We start from the raw sequence: 22,515 nt of genomic DNA, 5'->3' as shown, positions 1-22,515 counted from the left end.
TTGCTTGGAGCCCTGATGCACACAGAGCAGTGAACGTAATGAATTCGGCAGATTTTTTTAAAGAAAGGGGGAGGGGTAGGCCGATATGAACTGAATTCTTTCATTTGCTTTGATACCTTAAGGGAAAAAAATCAGAAATAATGAAGGGTCGTTATGAACAAGCTGGTAGGTATAAGTATTAGTTTACATTTAAATGAAAATAGCTCAGGAGAGAAGAAAGGATATGTTTCAAATAGTTTCCATCATCTCCTTTGAAATGCAAAAGAGCAATTTGTATTTATACTAATTTAGGTGGAGGTCTCTGATTCGCTGGGTCCTTCTTCAAGATTTGTTTCTATTTACCTTGGCAATGGACATTTAGAACAGGAGTTGGAGGCCATGCAAGACTTACCGAATGTGAGGCCTACAAGGTTTGATACCAGCCCTTGAGGGGGAAAAAGAGCTAGGGTGACTTGAACACCCTTCACGAAGGAGAAGCGGGCAGAGCAATACTTTAGGACATTATTCCATTTCACTGGCAAAACTTAAAAGAATAAATTTATAAACATAAGGCACCAGAAATAAAAACATCCCCTCGTTCTATTTCCTGCAGTGACAAGAGATATATATTCTAGATTGTAGACAGAGCTGCCTTGGAGATAAATTGTCTGATTTCAGCATCTCAGCAGTGGATAATAGATTCCCCTCAGAACCACATAATTAAAAAATGACATTTCTGCTACTTTGTGCCAACCCTGTACAGCTTTGGCCCCTGGCTTCCGGGCCTGGGAGCCCAGCAGGGTACAACCAAACAAATTTTGCATTATTCAGTGGGACAATGTAAGGTCTTGTTAGCAAAATAAGTTCCTTCTAGGGAGACCAGAGGACATTATCATATTCTTCTCTACAAATTCCTCATTCTGCTTTTTCTTCTTCTTCTTCTTCTTCTTCTTCTTCTTCTTCTTCTTCTTCTTCTTTTTAATCCTGCCAACAAGGAAAGGGTATGAACCATGAGATTAGGACATCCACTTATTACAAGTTAGCAAGATGAAAGACAGCATATGTGACTAGCGGAATAAATTAAGAGCCAAATTTTAGCACTTCCCCCCCACCCCCCCTCCAAGCAAAGATTCAAGAGTCAGCCAAAGATAAGGCCAAGTGCGATGAGAAAGATATGCAAATCAAAATGGTTTTGAGGTCCACATCCTCAGGTGTCTTTTGGATGAGAGGGTTAATCCTTACATGGATTTTTTTCCCCAGGAGTTTCTTGAAGGGTAATTGGTTACAGTCTGAACAACTCTTCTTTATGGGCCTGTCAGTTCACTGTAGATTTCTGAAAAAGTGTGTGTGCTAGACAAGCCTCCAATTAACAGTTACTGGAATGTAAATGGATTTCCAAATGTCATATAGCTGGTCATTAGGGAAACCAGGACCAGGAATGGATCTCTTGATTCTTACTTGAGATGTTTAAATAACTACTAATGTCCTGCAGGTATCTTCATTTCAAATAACAAAAGCACGAATAAGAATATTCTTCTTTTTAAAACATGATATAAGACTCCTTAAATATCTATAATGCAATAAGTTTAAATTTTGGAATCCAAACCCCCAATTCTGAAAATTTTTTTTTTTTTTATTTGACAGATAGAGATCACAGGTAGGCAGTGAGGCAGGCAGAGAGAGAGAGAGGAGGAAGCGGGCTCCCTGCCGAGCAGAGAGCCCGATGTGGGGCTCGATCCCAGGACCCTGGGATCATGACCTGAGCTGAATTCTTCTTCTTCTTCTTCTTCTTCTTCTTCTTCTTCTTCTTCTTCTTCTTTTTAATCCTGCCAACAAGGAAAGGGTATGAACCATGAGATTAGGACATCCACTTATTACAAGTTAGCAAGATGAAAGACAGCATATGTGACTAGCGGAATAAATTAAGAGCCAAATTTTAGCACTTCCCCCCCACCCCCCCTCCAAGCAAAGATTCAAGAGTCAGCCAAAGATAAGGCCAAGTGCGATGAGAAAGATATGCAAATCAAAATGGTTTTGAGGTCCACATCCTCAGGTGTCTTTTGGATGAGAGGGTTAATCCTTACATGGATTTTTTTCCCCAGGAGTTTCTTGAAGGGTAATTGGTTACAGTCTGAACAACTCTTCTTTATGGGCCTGTCAGTTCACTGTAGATTTCTGAAAAAGTGTGTGTGCTAGACAAGCCTCCAATTAACAGTTACTGGAATGTAAATGGATTTCCAAATGTCATATAGCTGGTCATTAGGGAAACCAGGACCAGGAATGGATCTCTTGATTCTTACTTGAGATGTTTAAATAACTACTAATGTCCTGCAGGTATCTTCATTTCAAATAACAAAAGCACGAATAAGAATATTCTTCTTTTTAAAACATGATATAAGACTCCTTAAATATCTATAATGCAATAAGTTTAAATTTTGGAATCCAAACCCCCAATTCTGAAAATTTTTTTTTTTTTTATTTGACAGATAGAGATCACAGGTAGGCAGTGAGGCAGGCAGAGAGAGAGAGAGGAGGAAGCGGGCTCCCTGCCGAGCAGAGAGCCCGATGTGGGGCTCGATCCCAGGACCCTGGGATCATGACCTGAGCTGAAGGCAGAGGCTTTAACCCACTGAGCCACCCAGGTGCCCCAAGAAATTTTTGTAATCCTTCACACAAGGTATCAACCCTAGTATCACAACATATTGCCCTGTGACCCCGAGGATTTCACAACACCCTTCTGAAATTCAGTGTTCCTTTGAGTAAAAGCAAGTTATGCAGACAGGACAGCCTTTGTTATGCTCCAATAATGGATCCGTGATTAAAGGAGCGAGACTGATACAAAGCAAAGGTCAAGCAAAGCTTTATTATGCGCCAAGCATCAAAAATCAAACTGACCAGCCAGGGCCACGACTCTTACAGAGAGGATAACCCTTCTGTTTCCCAGACTAGCTTTTAAGGGCAAAGGCCATGTGGTTGGGCCTGGCCACACACAGGAGGCCAATGAGATTGTAACACACAGGAAACTCCACAGTGATACTAGGTGACCAATTGAATTACAATTTACCCTAGTAGACATTTGAATTAGCCTATCACACCTTGGTTAGGATTAGCACCAAAAGGCTCCCAAAGGGCGGGGCCCATACTTCTTGGTAACTAGGGAGACAGTATGCATCCCTCCACTGACCGGATATCTCCACCTGGCCTGACCCACCTTTGTATCTGGGCTTTGTTACCTGCAGCTGGTTTCTGGGACTTGTTTTTAAGTAAATCCCCTGGGGGAAGGGGAACAGGGACAGTTTAAGGGTTAAACAATGGAATGGAAGCCTCTGGTTAAATAGGTCCTTAGACCTTTATCTCAGACTTACAAAGAACATGTAAAATGTTGTGTGTACTACCAACTGCTGAAAAAAAAAAAAAAAAAAGGAAAAGAAGATGACTACAGATTTTAATCAATGTATGTAGCGCCTTAGAAAATCACCATGGCTAGCTAGGGGCTCAGAATACGGTCTATGAACATGATATCCCAGGGACTGCCATTTTTCTCACAGTTATGAATTAGGGAGTTTGGAACAGTGATAATAATCTATGCCCTTCTTAGAGAGAGGTCGTGAGGGTTATGGAAGTGGGTGGGTTTCATTTTGGCCCAGTAGTTGGCGTGTAGTAAGCTCTCACGAAATACAGAGTCAAAAGAAAAAAAAAAAAATGCTTGTCCCCGTCACTTAAAATCCATCAGTATTCATGACTTTTGCTCAATATATTGTCGGTTTAGAAAACAGACTGTCAGGTTTCAGATTTGACTGCACTTATTAGCTGTGTAACTTGGGCATTGATTAAACTCTCTGTACCACTCTTGGTCTTTCTTTCCCCCCTGGTATATAGCAGTATATTTATTACAAACTTTGGGAAGGTACACTGCTCATCAAAAGTATACAGATCTATTTACTAGTTCATATGTTTTAAGAACTAGGGAATAGGATATTCTATTGAAGCATAAGGGATGGAAAAAATAGTGATTAAATAAATTTGCTTTAGATGAATAAGGTTCCATGTGCCCACAGGGATGAGAGAGGTGTAAGATAATCTTGCTGTCTTCTTGAACTAATGGGCATTGTGCCTACTATTAGTTGAATGTGTCTGTCTCCCAAATTCATAGGTTGAAATCCTAATGCCCCAGTGACAGCATTAGGACATGGGGCTTTTGGGGAGTATCCTTAGGGCCTGAGGGTGCAGCCTTCACAAATGGGATTTATGCTTTTATAAAAGAGACCCTGAGAAATCCTTTCCTCTTTCATCATGCGAGAACACAGTGAAAAGTTTGTGACTTGAAAGAAGGCCTTTACCCAACCATGCTGGCACCTGAATATCAGACTTTTAAATTCCAGAACTGGAAGAAAAAAATTCCCGTTGTTTATAAGGCCCTCAGTCTGTGGTGCTTAGTTACAGCAGCCTGAAAGACTGAAACAATTAGTATATTAAATGCTTTAAGAGAAGGTTGTGTGAACAGGTGTTGGTTATGTTTCTTAAAATTTTCATCAAAATTTTAGAAAAGAAGGGAGCCTGGGTAGCTCAGTGGGTTAAGCTTCTGCCTTTGGCTCTGGTCGTGATCTCAGGGTCCTAGGATCCAGGCCCTCATCAGGCTCTCTGCTCAGCAGGGAGCCTGCTTCCCCCTCTCTCTCTGCCTGCCTGTCTACTTGTGACCTCTCTCTCTCTGTCAAATAAATAAATAAAATCAAAAAAATTTTTTAAAAAGTTGTGAGTCTTTGTACTTAGTTACAATGACCTTGGTTCATATTTAAAGTATTTAGATTGATGGTTCAGGAAAAATGGTATAAAAAATAGAAATAAAGGAAAATGGTCTGATTATCTTTTATTGCATTTACTACCATATGAAAATACATAGGTACAAAGTTATTCATTTCTGTGTTGTTAATAATTGCAAACTACTGGATACAACCTAAATACTTATACATAACACAGCACATAAATGAAATAGAGGTGTACAGATAATTGAGTACAATGGAACTGTAAAATGGAGGTAGAGTTCCATGATGAAATATGGAGTAATTTCAGGAATATATTGTTAAATGAATAAAGCAAAGTGCAACAAATTGTCTAGAATATACTTCATGTATAAAAGATAGAAATATAATACATTATATAGGTGTATTCTTATTTGTAGAAAAGAAAATGGAAGTGATAACCAGAAACTATTAAGATCAGTCACTGACAGGGGAGGGAGTGAAGGCAGAATGGAGATATGAGGGAAGAGAAATGGAATAATACAGACATGGGATAGGGAGTGAAGGCAGAATGGAGATATGAGGGAAGAGAAATGGAATAATACAGACATGGGATGTACTTTCAAGAAGGTTCTGAGAACAGGGATGCCTGGATGGTTCAGTTGGTTAAATGTCTGCCTTCAGGGGCATCTGGGTGGCTCAGTTGGTTAAGTGACTGCCTTCACCTCAGGTCATGGTCCTTGAGTCCCAGGACTGAGTCCCTACATTGAACTCCCTCCAGGGAGTCTGCTTCTCCCTCTGCCTGCTGCTCCCCCTGCTTGTGCTCTCTCTATTTCTAACAAATAAATCAAATCTTTAAAAAAAAAATAAGTTCTGAAAATATGGTTTGAGGTAATGTTTCACATACCCCAGATATAGACAAAATTTTTAAAACTGTAAGTGTCCTTTTCATTTTGTTAATTATTTCATTTACTGCACAGAACCTTTTAGTTTAATGTAGTCCCACTTGTTGATTTTTGCCTCTGTTGCTTCTGCTTCGTTGTCATGCTGAAAAAAATCCTTACCAAGACCAATGTCAAAGAGGTTCTTCCCTGTGTTTTCCTCTAGTTTTGTGGTGTCAGATCTTATGCTCTTTGGAGTAGAATTGTAATAGAGTAATGTACAGGAAATGGGAGGAATATAAAATCGTCTTTGGACAAACAACACAGTACAATAGCCAAAGGCAAAGAACATCAACAATAACTAAAATAAGTGAGCAAAATTTTGATGAATAGGATATTTGCATGGCTGCAGTGTAATTGCCTAAAGAAGAAAGTCTACATAAGTATTAAGGTTATTAAAGACAGAGAGAAAGAGAGGTAGGAAGAGAAACTCTCACAGACTGAAAGAGATTAAGGAGACATGTCAATTATATGCAATGTGTGGTCTTGGATTGGACAGGGAAAAAAAAGAAAACATTCCTGTGACAACTCATGAAATTCAAATCAGATCTGTAGATGAGTTAATGGGAGTATATCAATGTTAATTTTCCATTTTTGATAATGTACCATGGTTATGTAACATGTTGACTTCAGAGGAAGCTAAGTAAATAAGATATTGAAATTCTATTATTTTGTAACTTTTCTACAAATCTAAAATTATTTTCAAGTAGAAAATTAAAAAATATTCTGAGGACACAGGCACTTGAATATTTAGAGCATAGTTTAAAACTTTAAAAAAAGGGAAAATCATTAAGGAACAATCTTTACGTTATAAGCGAGAGATTTTTAACCTATATTTGGAAAAATAATCTAAGTTTGGGCAATAATATGATTATCTAATTTAGTTAATTGTGAGACCAGTGTAGTGGGATGCATGCCTTGTCTCAACTTTACAGGAGAGGTGGTAATGTTCTCCCCATTTTAAGAAGGGTCAATTAGCAACCAGAGGGTTAAATCATTTGTCCAAACCAGAGTCCAAATTTGTTCTTTACTCAAGAAAAGAAAATTTTATTTATTGAGTGCATAATAGGATTGTCACTTTGCATACATTATGTCTAAGCCTCGTAATGCCACTGCAACAACTAATGCCCTTATTCAAGAATTAGGAAACTAAATTCAGAGAAGCTACATATGACTACAGGGAGCTTAAAGGAGCATATTTGTGGTTCTGCTTCTGTTATGTATAAGCTTCACTACTACCTTCATCTGAGTCCACATGGCTGGTTAAAAATCTATATTCTCCCCCTTATCAGCTTGAGTCTACATCTAAAAGGGGTTGAGAGAAATTTTGCTTTGTTAGGTCATTTTTATTAAAATGAAAACATAAACAAGAGATGTCTGTGTAGTCATGATTACATGAATAATTCTGTAAAGTAAATGGAGGTGAATCGTATGATTCCAACAAGGCTGAGGAAACATGCACACACACGCACACACACATACACACTTATACACACTCACATACACATGACTGATCTAAGACAGCTAAACAAAGGTTAAAAACCCCAAACTCTACTCCTCATTTCTTTATAAATTCCTTTCCATCCATTACTTGGTGTATATTCTAGTGCCAAGCAGTGTTCTGATCTTAAAACAATGGCTAATTTATGTAACGAGACGAACCTGAGCCTTGAGCTCTACTCAGTTTAGGGAGTCAAACTTTTGCCCTTTTCTGGGCACTTGTGTTCTTGTTTGGCCAGGAATTCATCTGCGTGTAGAAATAAGGAGAGACTTCTCCGAAGGACAGTGAGGAGCAGACAGAAAAGCTTAGACAAGTACCACAGCTTCAATAATCAGTGTGAAAGGGGATTCAGGGTAGAGCACTGGGTTTGATTTCCCCTAGCGGCACCCTCAAAGAAGAGGAATCACATCTGGGACCAGGTGTGGAAGGATTAAAGGTAGGAAACAATGTTAGGAAAAGATTAATAATTGTTTTTACTCTGTAAGTGCAAAATAACAGAGAAGGGAGTGAATCTTCCCTGCAATTGCTTGTTCTGCTGAGGCTTGGAGCCTGCTCTGCATGTCAACATCTTCGTCTCCAGAGTTTTGGAAGCACCTGGCTGTGCCTAGTGGAAGGTGTTCAGTGCAAGTGCCAGAGGCTGCTGGGTAGAAACCTCACCAGACTGGGGACTGTAGGGACCCCTCCAAGAACTACTGCCTACGGTTATCAGAGGAAGAGGAAGGGAGAGTCAACATGTAGAGAGGTAATTCAACTTCCCACGTACAGGAGACGCAACCTCTTAGGATTCTTCTGAAAAAACTTGAGGGAAACTGCATGAAGAATTTCTGTGAGAATCCTTCAAATAACTTGCAGGGGGAAATCCAACAGAATAAGTTTTATTATCCTTAATGCATTCACCCTCACTGTGACCTTGGAAAAAAAGAGATACTGAATATTGAGTTGCTACCATTTTATTTAGAAAGAAATAAATATTCTTGAAAGTATTTGCTTTTTAAAAGCAAACAAAATTATTCCTTCCATGAGTTATGGTCTACTAAATGGTTTTTAAAAATGACCCCTGAAATATCTAATGGCCTGAACCAAAATTAAATTCTAAGAGCAGTTCTGAGAGGGGCATAGAAGTTTGACCAGGCAAATCATTCATGGCCCAAATCCGATCGAGGCTCTGTCATCTTCCATGTGCAGCTTCTAAAACTGCCCTGGAGGTTGCCCCCTTCCTGATAGCCAAGGAAAAAAAGGGAATGGGGGGGCACACAGGAGGAAGGATTTTATAGGCCAGACCCTTCAGCTTGCCTCCCCTGATGAGAAAACCTTCCTGGTGTCATATTGCCTGCTGGAGAGCTGGTGAATGGCACGTGTGAGTCTGAGAAGTAGAGAAAACAGGTTTTGGCAAAGAGCCAGCAGTCTCTGTCACACTCAATGGGCATTCTTTGAATTCGTTTTTTTAACAAATTCCTCTAAGCCTTGTGAGGGGTGAACCCTTAATACAGGCTGGCAAATAATACATCCTTGCTGAATCAATAAATGAGTCACATCGTCTAAAATAAACTTAATTTTTTAAGTGATTAGTAAAATGCCTACATGGAAGTTAACCATTACATTTCATTATACAGAGAGATTATTTAGTTAAGACTCACTTCATTTGACCAATCAATACTTTAATTCGGTGTACATTTATGAAAAGTCTATGCTTGGTTCCTATTTTAGACATAAGGAATACAGCAGTGAGAAAGATCATCCCGTTCCCTGATCTAACAGAGAACATGTACTAGTGGTGAAGGTAGTGGATGAACAAATGAGTAGTGACATATGTCCATTCATTCTATAAATGATAAGAGGACTGATTATGTTTAAGGCACTGTGCTAAGTGCTAGAGGTATGAATGAATATAAGATACAAAACTATTTTCCTTCAGAGACCTTTGATTCTAGTCAGGGAAAGGAACTATAAACAGACTAAATGAGAAAATAAAGTATATTAGGAAGCCGTCTGTAGTGTGGTGGGAATCCTAGGGCAAGAGGAACCCAGCAGGCTCATTTAAAGTGAGGTGAGGGACAATAATGGTGGTGGAATCTCTGAGTGGAGGAGCTACAAAAAGCTAGAAGTGAGCCAGGCTATGGCTAGGGGACCCATGGGCAGCGGCAGAGCTACAGATCTCCACAACTCAGCCCATAGCCAAATGGGAGGAAGCTATGCTGGCCACCTATATCTTGAGCATCTTTACATGACTTGACTGTAGAAATGGGCTATTAAATCCTGAACTGGAGTGATAACAGAAAGGATACCTTATTCACAAGATGATCATAAGAGGGCCAAAAGATGAGGAGCCCTATAATAGAATTTCATTTCTCAGAAGAAGAGAGTGCAGAAGCTGATATTACAAATGGGTGGTTTTGGGCAACATTCTGTCCTCAGATGAGTGACAAGCCATGACAAGAGGCTACCTGAAAAGAAAACAAATTATAGGTAGAGAGGTTTTGGAATGGTGGCCCATGTAATGGTATCTATCCTTCTCCTCCTTCTGAAGTGGACATCAAAGAAATAAGTTCATTAGAGATAGTCAAAGGGATATTCATGGTGAGAAGGAAGTGGGAGCTACCCAGACTTTGATCTAGGCACCTAGGCCTTTCCCAGACACCCATTAGGCCAACAGGGTTAATGATGAGGAGGTAAGTGCAACCAAGTTCAATGTTGACATTTTTGACCTGAGTACCAGTGCCACTAGACTACCCTTACTGCCAAGGCCTACAGTAGCAGCTTGTAATTGAGGCCCTTTTCCACATGCCTCCATGACACCAACCATCTCATATCTAGTTTATGGAAATATTGGCTGAGATAGTCCTCCATGGGTTTCTTGAATTCTTACTTGTTTCTCTAGGTATGACAAGAATGCCAAGCCTTGGGACACTTGGGTGGCTCAGTAATTAGGTGTCTGCCTTCGGCTCAGGTCACAGGCCCTGCGTTGGGCTCCCTGCTCCGCAGGATCCCTGCATTGCCCTCTCCCACTTCCCCTGCTTGTGTTCCCTCTCTCACTGTGTCTCTCTCTGTCAAATAAATAAATAAAACCTTAAAAAAAAACAAATTCCAGGCCTTCAATGCCCTTAACCTGGGACATTTCTCAGAGGGTTGTTTTTTAGAAACCAATCTTGAAAGATGAGGTAATGCCTGCTTCAGGGACCTGAGAGCAACCTTGCCTACTGCTTGTTATAAAAGCAGTGGATTATCCTAAGTCAGAGTCCCTTGGCAACAATGAAAATCCACTGCCTCCGTAGCATCTCTCTGGCCCCCTCCACATCATGGGACCTAGGGGCAAGGGAAACAACACAAACCAGGCATTTTGTATCTTCTGACAGCATCCGTGAAATAGTACAAGCTAACTTCTTAGCTTGTAAATAGGGATAAAATCAAATCCTATAGAAATCAGCTGGAGGAATTCACTTTTAGAGAAGTTGTGTTTGATATGTTTACCAAACATCCAAGTAAAGGTGTCTAGTACATATGGGGATATACAGTTTTGGGGTTCATAGGAGTGGTCCAGGCTATAGGTAACATTGGGAAGTCATTGGGATACATGGGTATTTAAAGCCTTGAGACTTAATGAGTCTACCAAGAGAGTGAATATAATTAGACTGAGACCTGAAACACTTCATGTTGATATAACAACAAATGCCAATAAATGCCATGGACTGAATGCTATTTTTTTGCTGTGTCAAGAAAATGACACCAACTTCTCAGAGAGAGGTGGGAGAACATTTGCTTTGGAGCATGACAGTCCCACCTCTGAATCTCATCTCATGCTGCTTAACCCCTAACATTATTGGATATATTAGGTTTTTGAACACACCTACAACTTTTCCTGGCATGTACCTTCTACTTATTAACATTCTTGGGCTTGAAATACTCTTCTCATCTCATTTCTAATAATTAAGTCCTTCTGCCCTTTCAGATTTCTACTACCACATTGTCTCTTTAGTGAGGCTGATTCCAACCACTTCACAGCAGTTATGTTTTACCAAAACGCATATTCATTTCCTTCATTGTGTGTATTACAACTTATATACTTATTATATGTTTAACATTTTATATTATTTTATGTCTGGCTACACATTGACTTATGTACTGACAATGTCCTGTAATGCTCCATAAAGATGTGGATATCGGTAGTCTACTCTGCCACAATCCCAACATGGATCCAGTGCCTGGTGTTTGGAAATAGCTCAGTAAATATTTGGAGAATACATCCAGGACTTGTATAAATGTCGACCCTGTAATTCATCTGAGCTTCTATTCACTCATCTGTAGAATTATATCAATTATATAGTTGTGTGAACTCATTAATCTTGTTTATATATACTGTCCAACCCACAGTAGGTCCTTAATAAATAAAACAAATTCATCAGTCAGTATTGGAAGACTATATCGGAAAAAATACACTGAAGAAAAACATCATTTATTCAAAGAGAGAATTCTCTCTGCTCAGGAAGAGAAATGAATGGTTAGACTAGTCTATGAGTGAATAAAAAGCACATACAGAAAAAAAGACTAATAGATTGAAACTTCAAAGACTGGGAGACTGGAAAAAATCCAAAATGGAGCTAAAGAAACTAGAACCAAAATGAGTAAAGACCTAAGCAACAAAATGAAAAGAACATTGTACAAGAAATGTCCATAAATCTAAGGAATGTTTCTGGTTCAGAGGGAGCAAGAGATCAGCAAAGAAGAAGATAGGTAGTGAGGAATGACAAAGATTGTTCTTTGATAGAAGCAGCTGAGCTGTCATAAAATCAAAAATAATACTTTCTCTTCAGGATAATAAAAGAGAGTGATGGGGAAGAGATTCAGAAAACACAGGTACACCTTCCAGAGTGTTAGGCGTTGACTTTGAAAACTATAAATCTTGGGTCTAAATAACTGATTAAAAATTAAATCTTAAGTGACCTTGACTGAACTCTAGAAAACTTGAGATTTCATAAGAAGGAATTAAAAATGTTGTGGTGTGTAGTTTAGGAGAGGCCTCTTAAAAATATTCATGAATAAAGTAAACTTTTATTCTTAAATAGATAGTGCTTGGGAACCCTAGTATGCATAAATATGTGTTTGTGTACATGGACATATGCATAAACACATAATAAAAGGGATAAAATGAGGAAAATAAACCAAGACTATTTTTAAAAGAATAGCAACAAGGTTCAGTTACACTTATTAACTGCAAAGGAGAAATTTAATTATTCTTGTTATAATTTTATTGTAATAACTTATTTATGATTATTATAAACCATTCTTTGTATGAATGCTATAAATATATGCACAAATATCTGAACTCCTCTGGAGGTCAAAGGTGGCTGACTCAGGCTAAAACTCTGGGACCTTGGGTTGGGTTCCATAATGAGTAAGGACAGGACCCCAAATGACAGAATAGAAAGAAGTTTATTGGAAAATTCTCATTATGGAGTGGAAATTGAATGCCATATGAGGTTTCAGAATCAAGGGTCTTGGTAGAGGGGTGGCATGGGTGAAATGCAGCAGTGAGAGGAAAATAGAGCTGGGAGGTAAAGGCTGAAAACATTTCTTTAGTCATCAATGGGTTAAATGGTCAATATACTATCCTAGCTTGGGATGGGGAGGGAGCTGTTAAGAGTGACATGGTGACCAGGAAAATAACTATGAAGACTTTGCAATGACTTGACTTCAGTTGCCAAGTTGGCTTTGACCAATGCTATTGAGTTTGTGTAGCCCAAAATTCCTATGCTGAACTCGTAATCACCAATGGGATGGCATTTAGAGATGGAGACTTTGGGAAGTAAATAGATTGTGAGGGTGGGGCCTTCATGATAAGATCAGTGTCTTTATAAGAGGAGACAAGAGAAGGCTTGCTTCTGCTCCTTTCTCCTTACCATGTGAAGCTACAGGAGAAGAGGACCATCTGCAGACCAGGAGCAGGGTCTTCACTAGGAGCAATGCCAGCCAGCACCTTGGTCTAGGACTTCCCAGTCTCCAGAACTAAGAGATAAATTTCTGTTGTTGAAGTCATCCATTCAATGGTATTTTGTTATAGCAGCCTGATTTGAGGAAGAAACCTGCTACTCTAATAAAGTAAGTGACTGACCTTTGAAGCAAATACTTCAGATTAGTATAATCTGAGGGGACTAATTTTCCTAGTATTGGGTCCCTAAGACTCCTACCATCAGGTCTCTAAGGCTACTGACCTTCTGAACATCAAAAAATAATTTTCAACATGTGCCTCATTTGCAAGGTAATGGTTTTGTCACTTTGACATTTCCTCTCCTCATTCCCAGATAATAATCTATTAGTAATATCATGGCATGATATGCAATAGGATTCTGAGATAGCTTTAGTGGATACTTTTTTATTCTTTGTGATGTTGACCTTCCTTGTTCACACACCGTTTCTCACAATAATCAGGTACCAGATCAGGGGTTGGCCAACTAAGACCTGGAAACCAAATTTGGCCCACCAGCATTTTTTGAAAATAATGTTTTATTGGAACATAACACACCCATTCTTTTTTGTATGGTTTTTGGCTGCTTTTGTGATGTTGATTTGTCATGACCAGAGTTCCCAGATAAAGTTTCTACAGTGGGACCCCATATTCTGTAACACCATGTCTGTTGGGGGGGAGGAGGTCTGCTTACAGTTCCCTGGAAAATTTCCTGTAAGATTTCCTTTCAAAACTTCATGATGCCTCTTCCTGTATTTCATAACCATATGAATATTTTAAAAAAATACACTTTCTAAAGTTACCCAAAAAGTTTCACAGGTATTTGAAGAAAGATCACAGGCACAGGATTAGTCATTTTTGCCTTCTGGAGTAATTTTGTCAGCCTTCAGTCTAGAAACTAGAATTTTGTTTTCACACAGAGATACAGAACATGCTCTAGTTCATCCTCATTATTATTATTATTATTATTATTATTATTTTAAGATTTATTTACTTGTATGAGAGAGAGAGAGAAAGAGAGAGCTGGTTTGAGAGAGAGTGAGAGGAGGGGCAGAGAGAGAGGGAGAAGGAGAGAGAATCTCAAGCAGATTCTCTGCTGAGTGCGGAGCCTGACCTGGGTCTCAATCTCAAGATCCTGAGATCATGACCTGAGCCGAAATCAAGAGCTGGACACACAACAGACTCAGCCACCCAGGCACCCCTCATCATAACTATTCTTAAACAGAAATGTGAAAATAGCTTTTGTTCCCTCAATTACTAATTATCTTCCATTCTTCCATTTTGTCATTTTCTTTAGCTATACATCTTTGGAGCATTATAATGACTTTTAATTCCTTCAGAATAAAGCCGAAACTGCTATATTAGGCATTAGGGGCTTTGCCTTGTGTGTCCCTAATTCATTTGTCCTGATTTGTCCTCACCACCCTTCTGCACCCACACTTTGCTCTTGTCGTACATCATGGAGGCTTTCTTGTGCCCCCAAGATTTTGCACCTTATTCTGTTTCCTCTGCTCCATAAACCTTGTGTGTCTCCCCATACGCAGTATCCATTCATCATTCATTTCTTTATTCTCTCCCATTCATCAAATATTTATCGAGCACCTGCTCTGTTTTGGGTTCTGTTCAAAACCTGGGAGGAAAGGAATAAATAAATATGCAAAGTCTCAAGGAACTAATAATCCAGAGGGAACTTCAACTACATACGGATTTAATTGCAATGCAGCATCAGACATAAATTAAGAAAAAGAAACCTATATTTTTGAAAGAAAAAAGCAAATATGCATTACAATACTTTGTAAGGAATATGCTTGTGCAGGATCCAAGTGAGGCCTGGATTCTGTCAAAAGTGGCACCAAAAAACTGACATCACATCAAAATTGTCTACATGTATAAATCTGACTTTCTTTGAATTCCTACCATCATTTCCTACCCTTCATTTATAACATATATATATATAATATATATCTTTTCTTGGATGTTAGCTGACATCCCCCAAATTGGTAACTTCATATGTTACCTCAACATCGTATTCACTGGGCATGCTCTTCTTGGGTAAACTCTTTCCTTTTCCTTCAGAATTCCTAATCTGTAAGATCACATGCTTTTTCTGAGTCCCATAAACTTGCATGTAGACACACACATGCACATGCACACGGTTTAAAACTCACTTATTCTGAGAACCTTGCCTAGTCTGTTACACACATTCATAGATTTCTATCCTTTTCACAATATTGATCACAATTTAATCAGGTACTTTATTAGTAATTTAATAATTTACACTAATCACATACCCAATCCCACTAGACTACAGCCATTTATAGATGCATGATGAGTAAACCATTGTACTACTCTACTAGTATATCACCTAGTCTCTGACACAAGGTAAATATTCAGTAAATACATTTTATTTTTGTTGTTTTTATGGTTTTTAAGTAAGCTCTACACCAAGTGTAGGGCTTGAACTCATGACCCTGAATTCAAGTGATGGCTGCTTTACCAACTGAGCTAGCCAGGTGCCCCCCAAAATTTCTTGAATGGAAAAAAAAGACATTGGTCTTATTACTTTCCATGATTTGATGAAGCTACTATTATAAAAACCTTGTGTTTCACCATTTTGTCCTGATTTTTAGAAACTTAAATCTCTCATTCTCCACTTCCAATCTATTTGATACAGAGAAGTCAAATTATATCACTTGAACCACTCAAATTCACCTTTTAACTCAAAAATGTTCAAGAATTCCACATTGACAAAAGAATGATATCCAGTCTCTTGAGACTGGTAATATATATATATATATATATATATATATATATATATATATTTTTTTTTTTTTTTTTCAGGGAGTGAAGGCAGAATGGAGATATGAGGGAAGAGAAATGGAATAATACAGACATGGGATAGGGAGTGAAGGCAGAATGGAGATATGAGGGAAGAGAAATGGAATAATACAGACATGGGATGTACTTTCAAGAAGGTTCTGAGAACAGGGATGCCTGGATGGTTCAGTTGGTTAAATGTCTGCCTTCAGGGGCATCTGGGTGGCTCAGTTGGTTAAGTGACTGCCTTCACCTCAGGTCATGGTCCTTGAGTCCCAGGACTGAGTCCCTACATTGAACTCCCTCCAGGGAGTCTGCTTCTCCCTCTGCCTGCTGCTCCCCCTGCTTGTGCTCTCTCTATTTCTAACAAATAAATCAAATCTTTAAAAAAAAAATAAGTTCTGAAAATATGGTTTGAGGTAATGTTTCACATACCCCAGATATAGACAAAATTTTTAAAACTGTAAGTGTCCTTTTCATTTTGTTAATTATTTCATTTACTGCACAGAACCTTTTAGTTTAATGTAGTCCCACTTGTTGATTTTTGCCTCTGTTGCTTCTGCTTCGTTGTCATGCTGAAAAAAATCCTTACCAAGACCAATGTCAAAGAGGTTCTTCCCTGTGTTTTCCTCTAGTTTTGTGGTGTCAGATCTTATGCTCTTTGGAGTAGAATTGTAATAGAGTAATGTACAGGAAATGGGAGGAATATAAAATCGTCTTTGGACAAACAACACAGTACAATAGCCAAAGGCAAAGAACATCAACAATAACTAAAATAAGTGAGCAAAATTTTGATGAATAGGATATTTGCATGGCTGCAGTGTAATTGCCTAAAGAAGAAAGTCTACATAAGTATTAAGGTTATTAAAGACAGAGAGAAAGAGAGGTAGGAAGAGAAACTCTCACAGACTGAAAGAGATTAAGGAGACATGTCAATTATATGCAATGTGTGGTCTTGGATTGGACAGGGAAAAAAAAGAAAACATTCCTGTGACAACTCATGAAATTCAAATCAGATCTGTAGATGAGTTAATGGGAGTATATCAATGTTAATTTTCCATTTTTGATAATGTACCATGGTTATGTAACATGTTGACTTCAGAGGAAGCTAAGTAAATAAGATATTGAAATTCTATTATTTTGTAACTTTTCTACAAATCTAAAATTATTTTCAAGTAGAAAATTAAAAAATATTCTGAGGACACAGGCACTTGAATATTTAGAGCATAGTTTAAAACTTTAAAAAAAGGGAAAATCATTAAGGAACAATCTTTACGTTATAAGCGAGAGATTTTTAACCTATATTTGGAAAAATAATCTAAGTTTGGGCAATAATATGATTATCTAATTTAGTTAATTGTGAGACCAGTGTAGTGGGATGCATGCCTTGTCTCAACTTTACAGGAGAGGTGGTAATGTTCTCCCCATTTTAAGAAGGGTCAATTAGCAACCAGAGGGTTAAATCATTTGTCCAAACCAGAGTCCAAATTTGTTCTTTACTCAAGAAAAGAAAATTTTATTTATTGAGTGCATAATAGGATTGTCACTTTGCATACATTATGTCTAAGCCTCGTAATGCCACTGCAACAACTAATGCCCTTATTCAAGAATTAGGAAACTAAATTCAGAGAAGCTACATATGACTACAGGGAGCTTAAAGGAGCATATTTGTGGTTCTGCTTCTGTTATGTATAAGCTTCACTACTACCTTCATCTGAGTCCACATGGCTGGTTAAAAATCTATATTCTCCCCCTTATCAGCTTGAGTCTACATCTAAAAGGGGTTGAGAGAAATTTTGCTTTGTTAGGTCATTTTTATTAAAATGAAAACATAAACAAGAGATGTCTGTGTAGTCATGATTACATGAATAATTCTGTAAAGTAAATGGAGGTGAATCGTATGATTCCAACAAGGCTGAGGAAACATGCACACACACGCACACACACATACACACTTATACACACTCACATACACATGACTGATCTAAGACAGCTAAACAAAGGTTAAAAACCCCAAACTCTACTCCTCATTTCTTTATAAATTCCTTTCCATCCATTACTTGGTGTATATTCTAGTGCCAAGCAGTGTTCTGATCTTAAAACAATGGCTAATTTATGTAACGAGACGAACCTGAGCCTTGAGCTCTACTCAGTTTAGGGAGTCAAACTTTTGCCCTTTTCTGGGCACTTGTGTTCTTGTTTGGCCAGGAATTCATCTGCGTGTAGAAATAAGGAGAGACTTCTCCGAAGGACAGTGAGGAGCAGACAGAAAAGCTTAGACAAGTACCACAGCTTCAATAATCAGTGTGAAAGGGGATTCAGGGTAGAGCACTGGGTTTGATTTCCCCTAGCGGCACCCTCAAAGAAGAGGAATCACATCTGGGACCAGGTGTGGAAGGATTAAAGGTAGGAAACAATGTTAGGAAAAGATTAATAATTGTTTTTACTCTGTAAGTGCAAAATAACAGAGAAGGGAGTGAATCTTCCCTGCAATTGCTTGTTCTGCTGAGGCTTGGAGCCTGCTCTGCATGTCAACATCTTCGTCTCCAGAGTTTTGGAAGCACCTGGCTGTGCCTAGTGGAAGGTGTTCAGTGCAAGTGCCAGAGGCTGCTGGGTAGAAACCTCACCAGACTGGGGACTGTAGGGACCCCTCCAAGAACTACTGCCTACGGTTATCAGAGGAAGAGGAAGGGAGAGTCAACATGTAGAGAGGTAATTCAACTTCCCACGTACAGGAGACGCAACCTCTTAGGATTCTTCTGAAAAAACTTGAGGGAAACTGCATGAAGAATTTCTGTGAGAATCCTTCAAATAACTTGCAGGGGGAAATCCAACAGAATAAGTTTTATTATCCTTAATGCATTCACCCTCACTGTGACCTTGGAAAAAAAGAGATACTGAATATTGAGTTGCTACCATTTTATTTAGAAAGAAATAAATATTCTTGAAAGTATTTGCTTTTTAAAAGCAAACAAAATTATTCCTTCCATGAGTTATGGTCTACTAAATGGTTTTTAAAAATGACCCCTGAAATATCTAATGGCCTGAACCAAAATTAAATTCTAAGAGCAGTTCTGAGAGGGGCATAGAAGTTTGACCAGGCAAATCATTCATGGCCCAAATCCGATCGAGGCTCTGTCATCTTCCATGTGCAGCTTCTAAAACTGCCCTGGAGGTTGCCCCCTTCCTGATAGCCAAGGAAAAAAAGGGAATGGGGGGGGCACACAGGAGGAAGGATTTTATAGGCCAGACCCTTCAGCTTGCCTCCCCTGATGAGAAAACCTTCCTGGTGTCATATTGCCTGCTGGAGAGCTGGTGAATGGCACGTGTGAGTCTGAGAAGTAGAGAAAACAGGTTTTGGCAAAGAGCCAGCAGTCTCTGTCACACTCAATGGGCATTCTTTGAATTCGTTTTTTTAACAAATTCCTCTAAGCCTTGTGAGGGGTGAACCCTTAATACAGGCTGGCAAATAATACATCCTTGCTGAATCAATAAATGAGTCACATCGTCTAAAATAAACTTAATTTTTTAAGTGATTAGTAAAATGCCTACATGGAAGTTAACCATTACATTTCATTATACAGAGAGATTATTTAGTTAAGACTCACTTCATTTGACCAATCAATACTTTAATTCGGTGTACATTTATGAAAAGTCTATGCTTGGTTCCTATTTTAGACATAAGGAATACAGCAGTGAGAAAGATCATCCCGTTCCCTGATCTAACAGAGAACATGTACTAGTGGTGAAGGTAGTGGATGAACAAATGAGTAGTGACATATGTCCATTCATTCTATAAATGATAAGAGGACTGATTATGTTTAAGGCACTGTGCTAAGTGCTAGAGGTATGAATGAATATAAGATACAAAACTATTTTCCTTCAGAGACCTTTGATTCTAGTCAGGGAAAGGAACTATAAACAGACTAAATGAGAAAATAAAGTATATTAGGAAGCCGTCTGTAGTGTGGTGGGAATCCTAGGGCAAGAGGAACCCAGCAGGCTCATTTAAAGTGAGGTGAGGGACAATAATGGTGGTGGAATCTCTGAGTGGAGGAGCTACAAAAAGCTAGAAGTGAGCCAGGCTATGGCTAGGGGACCCATGGGCAGCGGCAGAGCTACAGATCTCCACAACTCAGCCCATAGCCAAATGGGAGGAAGCTATGCTGGCCACCTATATCTTGAGCATCTTTACATGACTTGACTGTAGAAATGGGCTATTAAATCCTGAACTGGAGTGATAACAGAAAGGATACCTTATTCACAAGATGATCATAAGAGGGCCAAAAGATGAGGAACCCTATAATAGAATTTCATTTCTCAGAAGAAGAGAGTGCAGAAGCTGATATTACAAATGGGTGGTTTTGGGCAACATTCTGTCCTCAGATGAGTGACAAGCCATGACAAGAGGCTACCTGAAAAGAAAACAAATTATAGGTAGAGAGGTTTTGGAATGGTGGCCCATGTAATGGTATCTATCCTTCTCCTCCTTCTGAAGTGGACATCAAAGAAATAAGTTCATTAGAGATAGTCAAAGGGATATTCATGGTGAGAAGGAAGTGGGAGCTACCCAGACTTTGATCTAGGCACCTAGGCCTTTCCCAGACACCCATTAGGCCAACAGGGTTAATGATGAGGAGGTAAGTGCAACCAAGTTCAATGTTGACATTTTTGACCTGAGTACCAGTGCCACTAGACTACCCTTACTGCCAAGGCCTACAGTAGCAGCTTGTAATTGAGGCCCTTTTCCACATGCCTCCATGACACCAACCATCTCATATCTAGTTTATGGAAATATTGGCTGAGATAGTCCTCCATGGGTTTCTTGAATTCTTACTTGTTTCTCTAGGTATGACAAGAATGCCAAGCCTTGGGACACTTGGGTGGCTCAGTAATTAGGTGTCTGCCTTCGGCTCAGGTCACAGGCCCTGCGTTGGGCTCCCTGCTCCGCAGGATCCCTGCATTGCCCTCTCCCACTTCCCCTGCTTGTGTTCCCTCTCTCACTGTGTCTCTCTCTGTCAAATAAATAAATAAAACCTTAAAAAAAAACAAATTCCAGGCCTTCAATGCCCTTAACCTGGGACATTTCTCAGAGGGTTGTTTTTTAGAAACCAATCTTGAAAGATGAGGTAATGCCTGCTTCAGGGACCTGAGAGCAACCTTGCCTACTGCTTGTTATAAAAGCAGTGGATTATCCTAAGTCAGAGTCCCTTGGCAACAATGAAAATCCACTGCCTCCGTAGCATCTCTCTGGCCCCCTCCACATCATGGGACCTAGGGGCAAGGGAAACAACACAAACCAGGCATTTTGTATCTTCTGACAGCATCCGTGAAATAGTACAAGCTAACTTCTTAGCTTGTAAATAGGGATAAAATCAAATCCTATAGAAATCAGCTGGAGGAATTCACTTTTAGAGAAGTTGTGTTTGATATGTTTACCAAACATCCAAGTAAAGGTGTCTAGTACATATGGGGATATACAGTTTTGGGGTTCATAGGAGTGGTCCAGGCTATAGGTAACATTGGGAAGTCATTGGGATACATGGGTATTTAAAGCCTTGAGACTTAATGAGTCTACCAAGAGAGTGAATATAATTAGACTGAGACCTGAAACACTTCATGTTGATATAACAACAAATGCCAATAAATGCCATGGACTGAATGCTATTTTTTTGCTGTGTCAAGAAAATGACACCAACTTCTCAGAGAGAGGTGGGAGAACATTTGCTTTGGAGCATGACAGTCCCACCTCTGAATCTCATCTCATGCTGCTTAACCCCTAACATTATTGGATATATTAGGTTTTTGAACACACCTACAACTTTTCCTGGCATGTACCTTCTACTTATTAACATTCTTGGGCTTGAAATACTCTTCTCATCTCATTTCTAATAATTAAGTCCTTCTGCCCTTTCAGATTTCTACTACCACATTGTCTCTTTAGTGAGGCTGATTCCAACCACTTCACAGCAGTTATGTTTTACCAAAACGCATATTCATTTCCTTCATTGTGTGTATTACAACTTATATACTTATTATATGTTTAACATTTTATATTATTTTATGTCTGGCTACACATTGACTTATGTACTGACAATGTCCTGTAATGCTCCATAAAGATGTGGATATCGGTAGTCTACTCTGCCACAATCCCAACATGGATCCAGTGCCTGGTGTTTGGAAATAGCTCAGTAAATATTTGGAGAATACATCCAGGACTTGTATAAATGTCGACCCTGTAATTCATCTGAGCTTCTATTCACTCATCTGTAGAATTATATCAATTATATAGTTGTGTGAACTCATTAATCTTGTTTATATATACTGTCCAACCCACAGTAGGTCCTTAATAAATAAAACAAATTCATCAGTCAGTATTGGAAGACTATATCGGAAAAAATACACTGAAGAAAAACATCATTTATTCAAAGAGAGAATTCTCTCTGCTCAGGAAGAGAAATGAATGGTTAGACTAGTCTATGAGTGAATAAAAAGCACATACAGAAAAAAAGACTAATAGATTGAAACTTCAAAGACTGGGAGACTGGAAAAAATCCAAAATGGAGCTAAAGAAACTAG

Source organism: Enhydra lutris, unplaced genomic scaffold (genome assembly GCF_002288905.1).
Source record: "Enhydra lutris kenyoni isolate GAN:26980312 unplaced genomic scaffold, ASM228890v2 scaffoldscaffold20, whole genome shotgun sequence".
Taxonomy (NCBI): Eukaryota; Metazoa; Chordata; class Mammalia; order Carnivora; family Mustelidae; genus Enhydra; species Enhydra lutris.
Note: the sequence above shows the minus strand (reverse complement) of the source record.